Genomic DNA, 12,259 nt, shown 5'->3' on the forward strand with positions numbered 1-12,259 from the left:
CTGCAGGGAATCTCCGGCAAATGCTGATGTTATATCGCCACCATATCTTTATAACCCTCGTTATTAACCTCCTGTGCCAAGACCTGGGATATATTTAGCTCTCCGATACCGGCGTAATTAACAAGCGATAGGTCAAGCTTTCGGGGACCTTATGTGCAGGGCAACATGTCAGGTATAGACTGGTTATCGGCTGAAACATGCATCGACGCATGCGTAGTGGAACAAAAGACTGGGCTCCTGTCTATTGAGATATTTTTGAGCAGGGAGAATGGAAGCGTCCACGCATCAAACATTCCACCATGGCGTCCAATATACGGTTTGGATTATAGGTTGACATATGATAATTATAAATTCTGGTAAGAATAGATATGACTTTCATCCAGTGTTCTCTCCCAGGGGGCTTCCGGTGATGAATAGAGTATTAGTGTCGTATACTTGTTTTTAGATGAAGTGAAATGCCAGTTTCATAGTGCCAGCACACTGCCGCAGTTTAACATGGCTATACCACGGTGACACATTTTATGGACTCGAAGCCGATCAGCCCAAAATGTTTTTATCACCTTAATGCCGAGGGACAGGAATGGTTACAACAAGTACCAAGCGTTAACGTCTTATGACGCGGCAAAGGGGGCGAACCCCCGACCTTCCGCTCTCCGGGCTGACGCTCTATCCACTGCCTCACGGAGGCGGTGACCCACTCATGTGCACGCAAAGGTGTTACTGCATACTGATATACGATAGACAGAATTGCTGAGCTGAGAACAGATTAAATATAATCTCATATAGCAGTCACGGGGTATTTCCGAACTTCAGTAAACACAGACGTGCATCTGAATAATCCTTCGTGTTTGATAATGGAAAGAGCATATCCAGTGTTTGTACTGGGATCATCTCTGCCAAATTGTTAATGACGCATGGGCCTTAGCGGCTCTGTACCCAGACAACGGTTCCAGTGCCGTGTGACCGGGACGTGTGACCAACTCTCCAAATCCAAGGTAGGAGGTTCCCATAGACGTCGGGTCAAGGGGTGGGTACTGAGGGCTGAGGTGGAGGTGCAGCACGTAGCGCGTGTAATGGTCAGCAACATATTGCTCTACTAGCGCTTAGTCTCCATGTAAATTGAAAAGGGGCCCCTGTAATATGGGAGATCCAGAACCCTGAATCTGTGGGAAATCTAGACTTGCTTCATTTGAGCTAAAGCAATACAGTCAGGGCTGGGCGGAAATGAAAATAATATAGTTCAGGGACTGCATGTGAGACAGATTAGGGCACGTTCTAAAAGCGATGTCAGCGCCAGTAACTACTGGTGTAAGACTCTGTATAAGACGGGACCTGTGTGCATGGCCCATTCGTGTTTGGCGCCACGATTCGCTGTGCAGAGTTACGTCCCCAAGGCGAGCCAGGATCCGACTAATTGGGTTCGAATCCTAGATTCGCCTTGATTATGGTATTGAGCTTACCAGCTCCATACCTGTTCTCTCGGGTTTCACAGAAAAGACACATATCTTTAATAATGTTCAAAACGGCGTCAATTTAACCTGTATCCCACTCACTTTATAATTCAAATCCAGATTGTTCAGCGTAGTTTTAAGGCTAATATCCTGCCTCGCACAATTATTTAATCCTGGCTGTTTAGAGGCCTCCAGTCAGGTTTCCATATTTAGAATGTCACCGGATAGATCTCCAGCCGAACATGAGATTGGCTGCACGGCCCATTCGTTACAGCCCTCGTCATCCTGGGACAAGCCGACCTTCTTGTAGATTACGAAAATATGCGAGCAGTGGCGAGTGGTGACGGGACGTACTAACAAACCAATGTACCAGTTTAGCGTGTTATATCAAATTCATATACCTAAAGCATATCAATTTACCAAGGCTGAGGCATGAGATGGTTTAACGTCTGATAGAGGCATGTGGTAACGACATCAATGGCACCTGTAAAGCGGCGCACGTGGTGTTGATACGTCACTTGTAGACTGCTCCTCCACTCACACGCGTCCGCACGTGCAACATGTGGCCACTGAGCATGCGTGAATGGTCAGAACTATCTTTGGCCATCGGTTCATCTTTGTGATGGGTTCGGATGATTATAAGAACCAGATGGGTTCCTCATCATCAAATCGTGAACTTGGAGCGTGTTACTCAATTTTTGAGGGGGATGATAGACAGGTTCCATTGCTGGTACAAGCAGCAAGCCATCGGCGCTAATTAATCGGGCCTTCAGTGTTAATTGAAGTGACCCTCATCACATCTTCCCGAGGCAAGGGAGTTAACTGACTACAAAAGTCCAGTTAACTCCCTGGCCTCGGGACGATGCACCTATGATGTCATGAGGAATAATGACTCATATACACTGACGAGCAAAAGAAACTATACCAAACCAAAGACCATATTGTTTTACGCCGCACTCAGCAATGTTCCAGCTTTATGAACATGAACGGCGGTCTGTAAATAATCGAATCTGGACCGGACAATCCAGTGATTGACATCATGAGCATCGATCCACGCATTTTGGATACGATGACATGCATCAACCAAGTCGATCCCGTTAGTTGCCTATTATGACAAGCGTAGTCGCCTTTTTACGCAAGCATTGGTTGCTGAAGACCGTTCCTACCCCGGGTCTTCACGGGTCCATCGGGTGAATGACAGGGTTGGAGAACATGATATATATATGTAATAATCGACAGTCAGGTGACTGCGAGCTACAATACATAGCAGCGTGTGCAACGTGCGTACATTTCCAGCACGAACTGTAAGGAAAATATGCGCAGATGAAGTATTTAAAGCGTTATGGACCAAGGCCACTGCTAAATGTCACCGCTCGCAGTCACCTGATTATTACCCGGATTGTAACGACGTGATCAAAACTCAATGATGATGAATATTTCTTGAAAAGCGCACTTTGCATTTTTTGTCATTACTGCAAGTAATATTCCTTATCGCTGGAATGGCTTGTTTTCACTTCATAAGTATTAGCAGACATGCACCTGTCTTCGTAAATAAATCGTCGTGATATTTCGTGATACTATTTCAAGTGGCGAGGACTATAGAGAATAACTTACTTCGGGGAATTACAAATTATCTTTCCCTTGTGAATGAATAGGCCTAGAATGGTATAAATCTGAGAATCCCAGAACTCATCATACTCGAAGGGGAGATAATCCGTACACCAGAGTTTTGAGTGTTAGTGTATATATTACCACCCACTTAAAATGAAGAAAACTTTAAAATGTCCACCGTATTAATAAAGAAACACCTCTCTGTAGTTCTGATTCGCTGGTTCCGACTGTTATCGAGACTTCGCAATCATCACTACTCGCCCCTTGTCTTGTCTTGTCGTGTCGTGTGGTTCCGTGAATTTACGAGATTTCAACGCCTGTATCTTAGTACATCATGCTTGTTGCTATAAATAGATATAATCACTCGGATTAGCTGCAAATCTTGGACATCAATGACCATTATCTCCCTCCCTCCGCGTTCTTGAAAAGCACACGCCTAACATAACGTCACGAGGGAACAATGGCCACATATCGATGGGCGCGTCACAGTAAGCTTTTATCAGTCTAGTTGGACTATATATTGTATTTATTGACTGAGTAACGCTAATTGACAACGCTTGTTCTGTGCGCTATTAATGTCTCATGACGCATCCCGGTCACCCAGCTTTAAGTGGACATTGTGTGAGAACTGCTTGCTCTGTGCAGGTGTGTAAATAACAAACAGTGGTTAGCAGGGTCATTTTACCGATATCTGGATGACATAGGCTAATTTGCAGAAATGTAACGAAGCAGCATCACGAAAAATTCGTAAAAATGTGTCATATGCTAAAGAAATCGGTCAAAAACGTATCCTTTCAACAAGTTGATCAATGTGGATCTTGAGATTCAAATATGCCAATACAATCTCTGTGTTACCTTTTTTTGGCCTGGTGTAATATCAGAAATTCGCTTTTTGCATTTATTACACCTGTAAAACGTGAACTTCGCAACGGTTTTGTATAATATGTGGTCCCTAAATTGGCAAAACGGGAAAATTGCAATGACCAAAAATTACCATTTTATTCGTTTTAAGCTTCTACAGCTCCAGTATAACTATGCTTGTCTAAGAACCGACTTACGGGATCGGGTGGTCAGGTTCGCTGTCTTGGTTGATGCATGTCATCGTATCCCAAATGCGTGGATCGATGCTCATGATGTCAGTCACTGGAGAGAGAGAGAGAGAGAGAGAGAGAGAGAGAGAGAGAGAGAGAGAGAGAGAGACATATTGTATTACACTACACAGCAACTAACAGACAATAAGGTCTGGACCAGGGAAAGGGAAGGTGGTGCTTGTGGCACGATTCACGTCATCCCGGTACAGGCTTCGTGGAGCATCTACAAGGACATCACGTTTTTAAATCCCTCGTTAATTAGCCCAAGGACTTAAAAACGGAAAAATAAATCAAACTGAAAAATTGATTGATCTCCCTTTCCGGATGTTATTCAACATGTCTTGCAGCACGCTTATATGTGGCCAATTTGCACCAATATTGCACCTGAAGCGCTGTCAAGGGTTTCCGTATTTACAAGACACATTGGACCCAAACGTTGGTGATATCCTGATAATCAGTATGACATCTTAACACATATGACAGACACACATAACTGTGATATTGGTTTGTTGTTATTTTTTTTACAGCTGTCATTTCAATTTTGAACGTGTTCTTGATTTTCAAGTCGAAAAAGAAAACCATGTCTTATGTTAGAGTGTTATTCTCTCATTCCAGTTGTGGCTATTGTTACATTAACCATGAGGTATTCATTTTTCCTATCATGTCTTTGTCCCTTTTCGTTTTTAAGCGAATTAAATTTGGATAAAATGTTACTCAATTATGGAGTGTCAAAATCCGTACTTAAGCCCAGGGCTTAAAATCGTAGCTATATAATTTCCGCTTTTGCATGTACTAACGACTAGTTGATATGTAGTGCGTAGCTACGATTTCGCATCTACGTATAAGTCGGTTCTTAAAAGCATGTGATACTATGGGCATATTGAAACAAGGAATCTAATCCAATTTATACCACCTCCGTGATCTAGTGGATAGGGCGTCGAGCTAGCCGGAGAGCGGAAGGTCGGTGCATGGTTCGATCCCCGGTCGCGTCATACCAAAATATGTTAAAAGATGGTTCTTGTTGTTACCTAGCTTGGACTGGTCGGATCGGAGCCAGTATATATACTGCTCTATATGAGGTATCCATGTTAAACTGCGGCATGGGATCTCATTGGGCTGACACGCTATAAAACGGTCTTGTTGAGAACTACAGTACAAGCAGATACCTGCATGCACGTGCATGCACGTCGCTATATGATTTAAATAATCCTGAAACTGACGTTCATCCTCATATCACCCCACCCACCTAAACCAGTATAGCATAAAAACACAGGGGGACATTTTTAAACAGGGCATCACCGATATTTCAGACAACTTCTTAATTCTTGTTCACTTCAATTGTATAACTTTTTATTTGAATAAAAAAATACATCAGCCTGAATAATCACCATAGCAACAGTTAAATAACCACATAAACTGAAATAATAAAAACATCAATGAAAAGGAACACCTTACAAGGTTCTTATAAAATCCAAAGTGTAACAAAAGAAGACAAAAAACACAATATATTGAACAAAGAACAAATATGAACAATATGATAAACATAACCTTAAAAAAATCAAACCAGATGAAATCTGATAAAAAACAAAACAGACTTAACTTTAAAAATTTAATAAGTAACTAAAGACACGAAAATTGATGGATTGGAAATTAATATAGAGATGATACTAAGTATTTGAACGAGGAACAATGTAATATCGTGACAGATATTATGATAAAGATATAATTTCCTGTTTCAATCTATTAACATATGATATATCATATTACTGTATGATAACATGTTATTACAGCTAAAACCCAAATTACCGATGTGGTTGCTCTATGATATGGCATTTTTGCAAGTAATATTTTGTTCGACACGGTTTCTTGTAAATACGACAATTGTCAAATATATATATTTTTTTCAATGATAAGACATTATTCTACCAGTGATGTCTATTCTAGCCAAAGTTCATATCTAGAAATACTATAGTACATATGATATATTGTATGTGCCAGAATTTCATTTCTCTGCTGAATTGGTAAGAAGATCACGTGACAAAAAGAATGGCTGCGATTGGCTATCGATGTCAACATTAAATCTGGGTGAGAAAATGGCAGACGAGAGATGAACTTGTGCATATATTTGGCTAAACTACCGTTTTGACAGATGCCAGGGATTTTAGGATATACTTTAACCATGACACCATAAACAGGTAAGACGAGCTATTTAGTGAAAAATGCATAAGCAGCAAGTGCGAGGCCCGGTGTGTGCGGAGTGCGAGACGTTGAAACTGGCCCGCTTCGCGAATCCATGTTGGAATATCAGTCAGACCTTCCATCTAATTATACGTGTTGTTGGCAGATGAGAGCGTTAGAATATCTATATACATTGATATACACATACCGATATCGGATCTGCAGTTGCTTAGTCTGACGAAGCAGGGTACGATTACCTCACGTCATTAAATGTGTCATATGTGCATGTTTCGCTTCAGCTGTTCAGTTTTGACGGTCCATCTTTTGAATGTCTCTCCGTCTCAGAACAGCAAGAGCTTCTCAAAATAAAATCATTACTAACATCGTGTGGTATAGTGACTGTCTACATTCGCCGAGATAGTAAGATGCGAAATAACTTAACAAGCACATGCATTTCTGTAAAATGGCTGTTAAATTAACTGAACAATTACTTATAACGAACATCTAGATTTAGTTTATTAAATTACTATATAAGCACGACTGGACTGTAGGCCTAGATCAGGTAGACTACGCAGGGATGGTGCAATGCAAAGCATTATCCTATTAATTGCACTTATTATGATTTGTTGTGAGTATTCACTGATCTCTCCTTTTCAAAATAAACATTAAATTATATCAGTTGTATGTTTGATCTACTTGTAATTTGTAGGTATCTTATATTATCTAAGCAAGCAGTTAGAGAGCAGTGGAATTATTTTTAAGTGAAAAAAATGAGCTAACTAGCCTACTTATTGTATATTTTGCTGTTGTCTTTGGTTATGATGAGAGTAGTGACATACTGAAGTAAACAATCATACATCTTTTGGAATTAATCAGTATTTCAGCTATTTCTTTAAAATAGGAAGTAGTATTTCTGTTTGTTATTAGTAGGCCTACAAATCTAAGCTATTAGCATGATTAACTGTAGAGATATTTGTGCTATGTATATTACATTTTCTGTGGTCCTCACACATCTATCGACACGCCAGAAACCTATGATTGTGGGTTCGAATCCCGGTTCGCCCCAATTATGTTTCTAGGTTTGTCAGCACCATACCCGTGCTCTTGGGTTTCACTGAAGTGGTAAACGTCTGAGACCTGCATCACTTCGAGCTTTCCTCCCACATTAAGCTGACACGACGTGATATAACTGGAATACTATTAAAAGCGGCGTTAAACCCAGCTCACTCACTCACTCACACATCTATCAGACCAGTTAATTACTTAATGTTGGTATGATTATCATGATAATTGATCACTGATCCACGTGAATGTGTTGTCTATATCCAGCAAACACTGCCCACATGAGTACCATAGTAGTATACTGTATTCACCATATTAAATGCTCTGCACCAATAATCAGTATCAATATCAATTATACATGACTTGATTTTTATTTGGAATGGAAATATGGAAGCCAAAGATAACAAAGGTGGTATTTTAGACCGCATGTTCATACCTTGTAATTAAAGCATATGTTAAGGGTGACCAATTTTATACCAGTGAACTCTACACTAGCCTGCTAGCCCAGGGCTAGTACAAATCCCTGTGGGCCAGTACAAATTTTCCCATTATTTCAACATTACAAGGGCATTTTATCTTTACCCAGGCTAGTAAAGCTTTTCAGTTTTGTTTAATCCTGGAAACCCCACTGGGTTCAGGCTTCTGTAAGAACAGTGTTTGAAATTATCGGGGGTCCTGGGGTTCATGAGGTCTTTGGTGGTATTTGAATCTCGGGACTCCCTAAATCTTTAAAGGGCAAGTTCACACGGAAATTAACCTATTTTTCTTGTACTTTTTCCACATTAAAAGTGTTAACCTAGAAGTGTCATAGACAAAAATATAAAAATATCACAATTAATTAACATATTTTTCGCATTAAAACGATTTATATTTTTCACATTTACCAAGTGTTCTATTTCCACAACAAAAACACCATGGCTTATGCCCCTTGCAATATGACGTCATTGGTGCCAATTGATAAACATTATGACGTCATCATGCTTTGTTAGAGCCGCTCCACGTGGTGTAGGTCTAGGTGTGTGATTCTAGCGTCTCAGATGCCAGCCAGCATAGTGTTATGCTGAGTCACCACTGCGCCGGAGTGTGTCGTAGGCCATGTTGTTTTACCGCAAACTGGTACTTGATATCTTTTGCGTTGAGAATAGACAGGGACCCAGTTGAATTGGCACCAATTACGTCATAATCTAAGGGGGATAACTCAGGCCTGTTTAGCTCGAAAAACGAAGGCCTCATAACGGCATATCATTTTCACACTATTGTGAGCTTCCTACTTTCACTGTGAAAAAAATGAGTGTATATTTTCAAACACAGATACTAATTAATTCTAAAATTGCGTTTTGTTTAGAAAAAGAAAGAAAGTGATTTTTGCGTGTACACTTCCCCTTTAACTCTTTAACATGTGAGTTATGACAAGGACCCCTTGACTTGACGAGAAATGGCACACCAGTTACACAATTTGTTTATTGGTGTCTTCACAAGAGGCGTTTTACTATTTGGTGTGTGCTGCAGTGCACATGACATGCTATGTCGTGACTAAATTGTGTGCTGCTGTTAGCATGCACCAGTGATTAGGGCTGGTCTATTAGCATGATTAGGTACTGAATTAAACATATTTTTCCTTATCAATTGGTATGTAGACAGCTTTCCTTTATCACTGGTCATCATGTTTAACTGAAAATAGTCCAGGTCATGAACATGATGAACATGATCAAATGATCAACAAACAAAAGTTTTTAGTTATTATTCCCAGTGCAAATATCATATACTCTGCAGGCAACTGTTTACATTGGTTTATGGCTGTTAACTCTGATGCAGTGATTTACAGTGATGTTATTCATAGAGAAGCAGAATACGCACTACATTTATTGCTTGTGCTGGTTGTTTTTCACTGGGTAATGGATAAAGTCATACTGCATGTATAAAGTGAATTTTCATATGTAAATCTTTTGATACCTCACTTATGTAGTGTTAAGCAGATCTATAACCAATAACAGTCTTTCTCATGGTATTTAATGATGATACATGTACTGTGTTTGCCATATTAAGCGCCCTGCTCTACTTTTAGACCAATATTGTAAGTAATCTCACAAATACTTTATACGACAGTTGATATTTTCTTGTGTATATTATGGATTGTTTTTACAGAAAACAGCAATGCAGAAGAGGTATATAATTGTCTTGTAACTATTAAAAAAGGTTTAGTTTCAACGATGTTTGAATTAAATGTGTTCAATATCCGTTCGATCTCTGAAAACAAATTAACTAACTCCTTGTTAAATAGCACCCCTCTTTGTCAATTGTTTTAGAGCCTAAGACGCTTATTACACAAACTATGGTATATACTGTAGATATTTGTGTGCGATTGTCATCACTCACAGCTTATGATAATACTGAGGACCGCGTTATATGTTTCTGTTTTCGAGACCAGTTCTAATCTAGAGTCCTGACCCTAAACCCCTTTTGTCGTGCAACACAGCTTTTATCACCTTCCTTGTTATTATGCTAGGGGGGGGGGGGGGGGGGCATGGGTGGCCCAGTCGTCTAAGGCACCACAATTTGCTGTGCAGAATTGCATCCCTGTGGCACGCCAGAAACCTATGATTGTGGGTTTTGAATCCGGTTCACCTTGATTATCTTCCTAGGTTTGTCAGCACCATACCCGTGCATGTGGGTTTCACCAACATGACCAAAGTGATCAATGTCTAAGACCTGCATCACTTCAGGTTTTCCTCCTAAATTAAGCTGGCACCCCGTGATATAACTGAAATACTGTTCAAAACAGTGTTCAAGTTAACCCCAACTCACTCACTCTCATTCTATGCCACAAGCATCATGAGCTTTTAGAGGTCCAGATAAATTTTTGAGCAATTGAGTTTTTACTTGAAGGTTTCTATTTTAATTGGGTTGTTACATTTTTCATTGGGAAAGCAATATTTTTTCACTCATCTATTCATCACTTTATCATTGTTTATTGGTTTTTTTCCAAAATGAGTAAGCATTTTGAGATTTAAAATAATTGAAATAATGTTTTAGATGTATATTGTTTGTTTGTTTGTTGTTTAACGTTTCTTGGTTTGTCAGCACCTTACCTGTGTTCATGGGTTTCACCAAAGTGGTAAACATTCGACACCTGCATCACTTTGGGCTTTCCTCCCACATTAAGCTGACACACCGTGATATAACTGGAATACTGTTAAAAGTGACTTTAAGCCCAACTTACTCACTCTTGGTATTATGTCTTTGCAAAATATCTAGATCGGCGCATCCTCACACCTTAAATGTTCTTTCACTTCATAAAGGTGAGCTTCTGTACCTATGATATCCTGGTTTGATGTTTGTGTATGTGTACATGATATATTTCATCAGAGAGATGTTATTTGATCCCACTTTTTCTCCACTCTATCAACACCTCATTGCTCTTGTATGTCCATACATTCGTTATCAGTTGATCTATGTATTTCACCTGTGGCAAACGTTCATTAGTTGTATATCTGTTTGATAGATAGAAACATCAATGTAGCCTCAGGGAAGATTATCTGATTTTCAAAAGAATTAATAACTATTTCTATTGTAAACAATGGTTACATAAAATAGGATACTGTCTTAACCATTGTTAGCTATCGATGTGCTAGATTCTGTAAAGTATACTATTCAAAAGAAGTTAAAGAACACCAAGTTCTTTCACTGACAGATGGAGTATTGTCATATGAAAGAATAGGGTGATCTTTTATCTATTTTAAGTGGTATGTATTGAAAAGATTTTCATTTTACTTTCCAGACAATGCAGTTACCCTTCCTTGAAGTTGTGTTGGTATTATGAGTACATGCTTAGCTAAAGCATATGTGCAATACTTGTATAGATTGTGCTACCATTGCCAAAGAGTCCAATGAACTGAAGTCTTGTTTCACATTCTAGACTTCTTGTCTACAGTATTTGATGACATTTGATGATGTTTTACCCATGTGGAGAATCAAACCCGGGCATTTGTGTGACAAGCAAACGCTTTTGCCACATGGCTGGCTACCCAACAGCCCTAGACATTTGATGGTTTATACTAAAATATTGCGTGTATCACTGACTGTAATGAAGACCTAATTGGCTTGAGGCATCAACATGATCAAACTTGAATGTTTATTTTGTAAAATTTTAGATTGAATAAAATATAATTTATGAATGATTTAAACATGTTAATAAGATTTTCTCAGAAAATAAGACGGGTAAAGCTGAAACTTTGTGCGAATATGTCATCATAGGCAATCAACAATTTTGCAAAGACATTACAATATAGGGACTGAGTTGAACTTATCTTTATGTTTATCAGTACAATAACAATGTCTACAGCTGGTGTGTTGCATAACATTTTCATATACGTCATGTGAGCCTGTAGGGGTATTTTCTTGCATGGCCACTGGTCAGCCTATTATATTGATAATAGTTCACGAAGTGTGACAATGTGTGCAGATGGATACTGCTGTCAAAGGTAATGTTACAATAACCACTTGTCCAAAGTTTGTTTGTTTGTTGGTTGTTTAATACCACACTCAGCAATATTCCAGCTATATGACGGTAGTATGTAAAAAATCGAGTCTAGACCAGTCAATCCAGTGATTGACAGCATGAACAATGATCCACACAATTGGGATACGATGACATGCATCAACCAAGTCAGCAAGCCTGACCAACCTGATCCTGTTCATCGCCTCTTATGACAAGAATAGTGGCCTTTTACGGCAAGCATGGGTTGCTCAATACCCCGTGTCTTCACAGGTCTTGTCCAAAGTCATTAGATGTGCTGAGGGATGCATCTGTGTCTGTCCATGATTATAGGAAGTCTCCAGGTTACAAATTTAGATTTACTAGAATTT

At 39.4% G+C, this 12,259-nt stretch overlaps 1 protein-coding gene across 6 annotated transcripts in view; it reads left to right on the forward strand.

The window, feature by feature from the left end:
• The first annotated feature begins 334 nt into the window (after positions 1-334).
• Positions 335-12,259, forward strand: part of LOC124119506 (1-phosphatidylinositol 4,5-bisphosphate phosphodiesterase beta-4-like) — a 103,136-nt gene continuing 91,211 nt past the window's right edge. For 4 of the 6 annotated variants that reach the window (XM_046482040.2, XM_046482050.2, XM_046482067.2 and 1 more), the window contains exon 1: positions 6,218-6,348. The gene's annotated coding sequence lies outside the window, so the exon portion shown is untranslated. Of the gene's footprint in view, positions 357-973; positions 996-6,217; positions 6,349-12,259 lie in introns of those variants that run through there. The other 2 variants (XM_046482058.2, XM_048402890.1) reach the window with 2 other exon arrangements.

Source organism: Haliotis rufescens, unplaced genomic scaffold, assembly GCF_023055435.1.
Source record: "Haliotis rufescens isolate VD_foot unplaced genomic scaffold, xgHalRufe1.0.p SCAF_3, whole genome shotgun sequence".
Classification (NCBI taxonomy): Eukaryota; Metazoa; Mollusca; class Gastropoda; order Lepetellida; family Haliotidae; genus Haliotis; species Haliotis rufescens.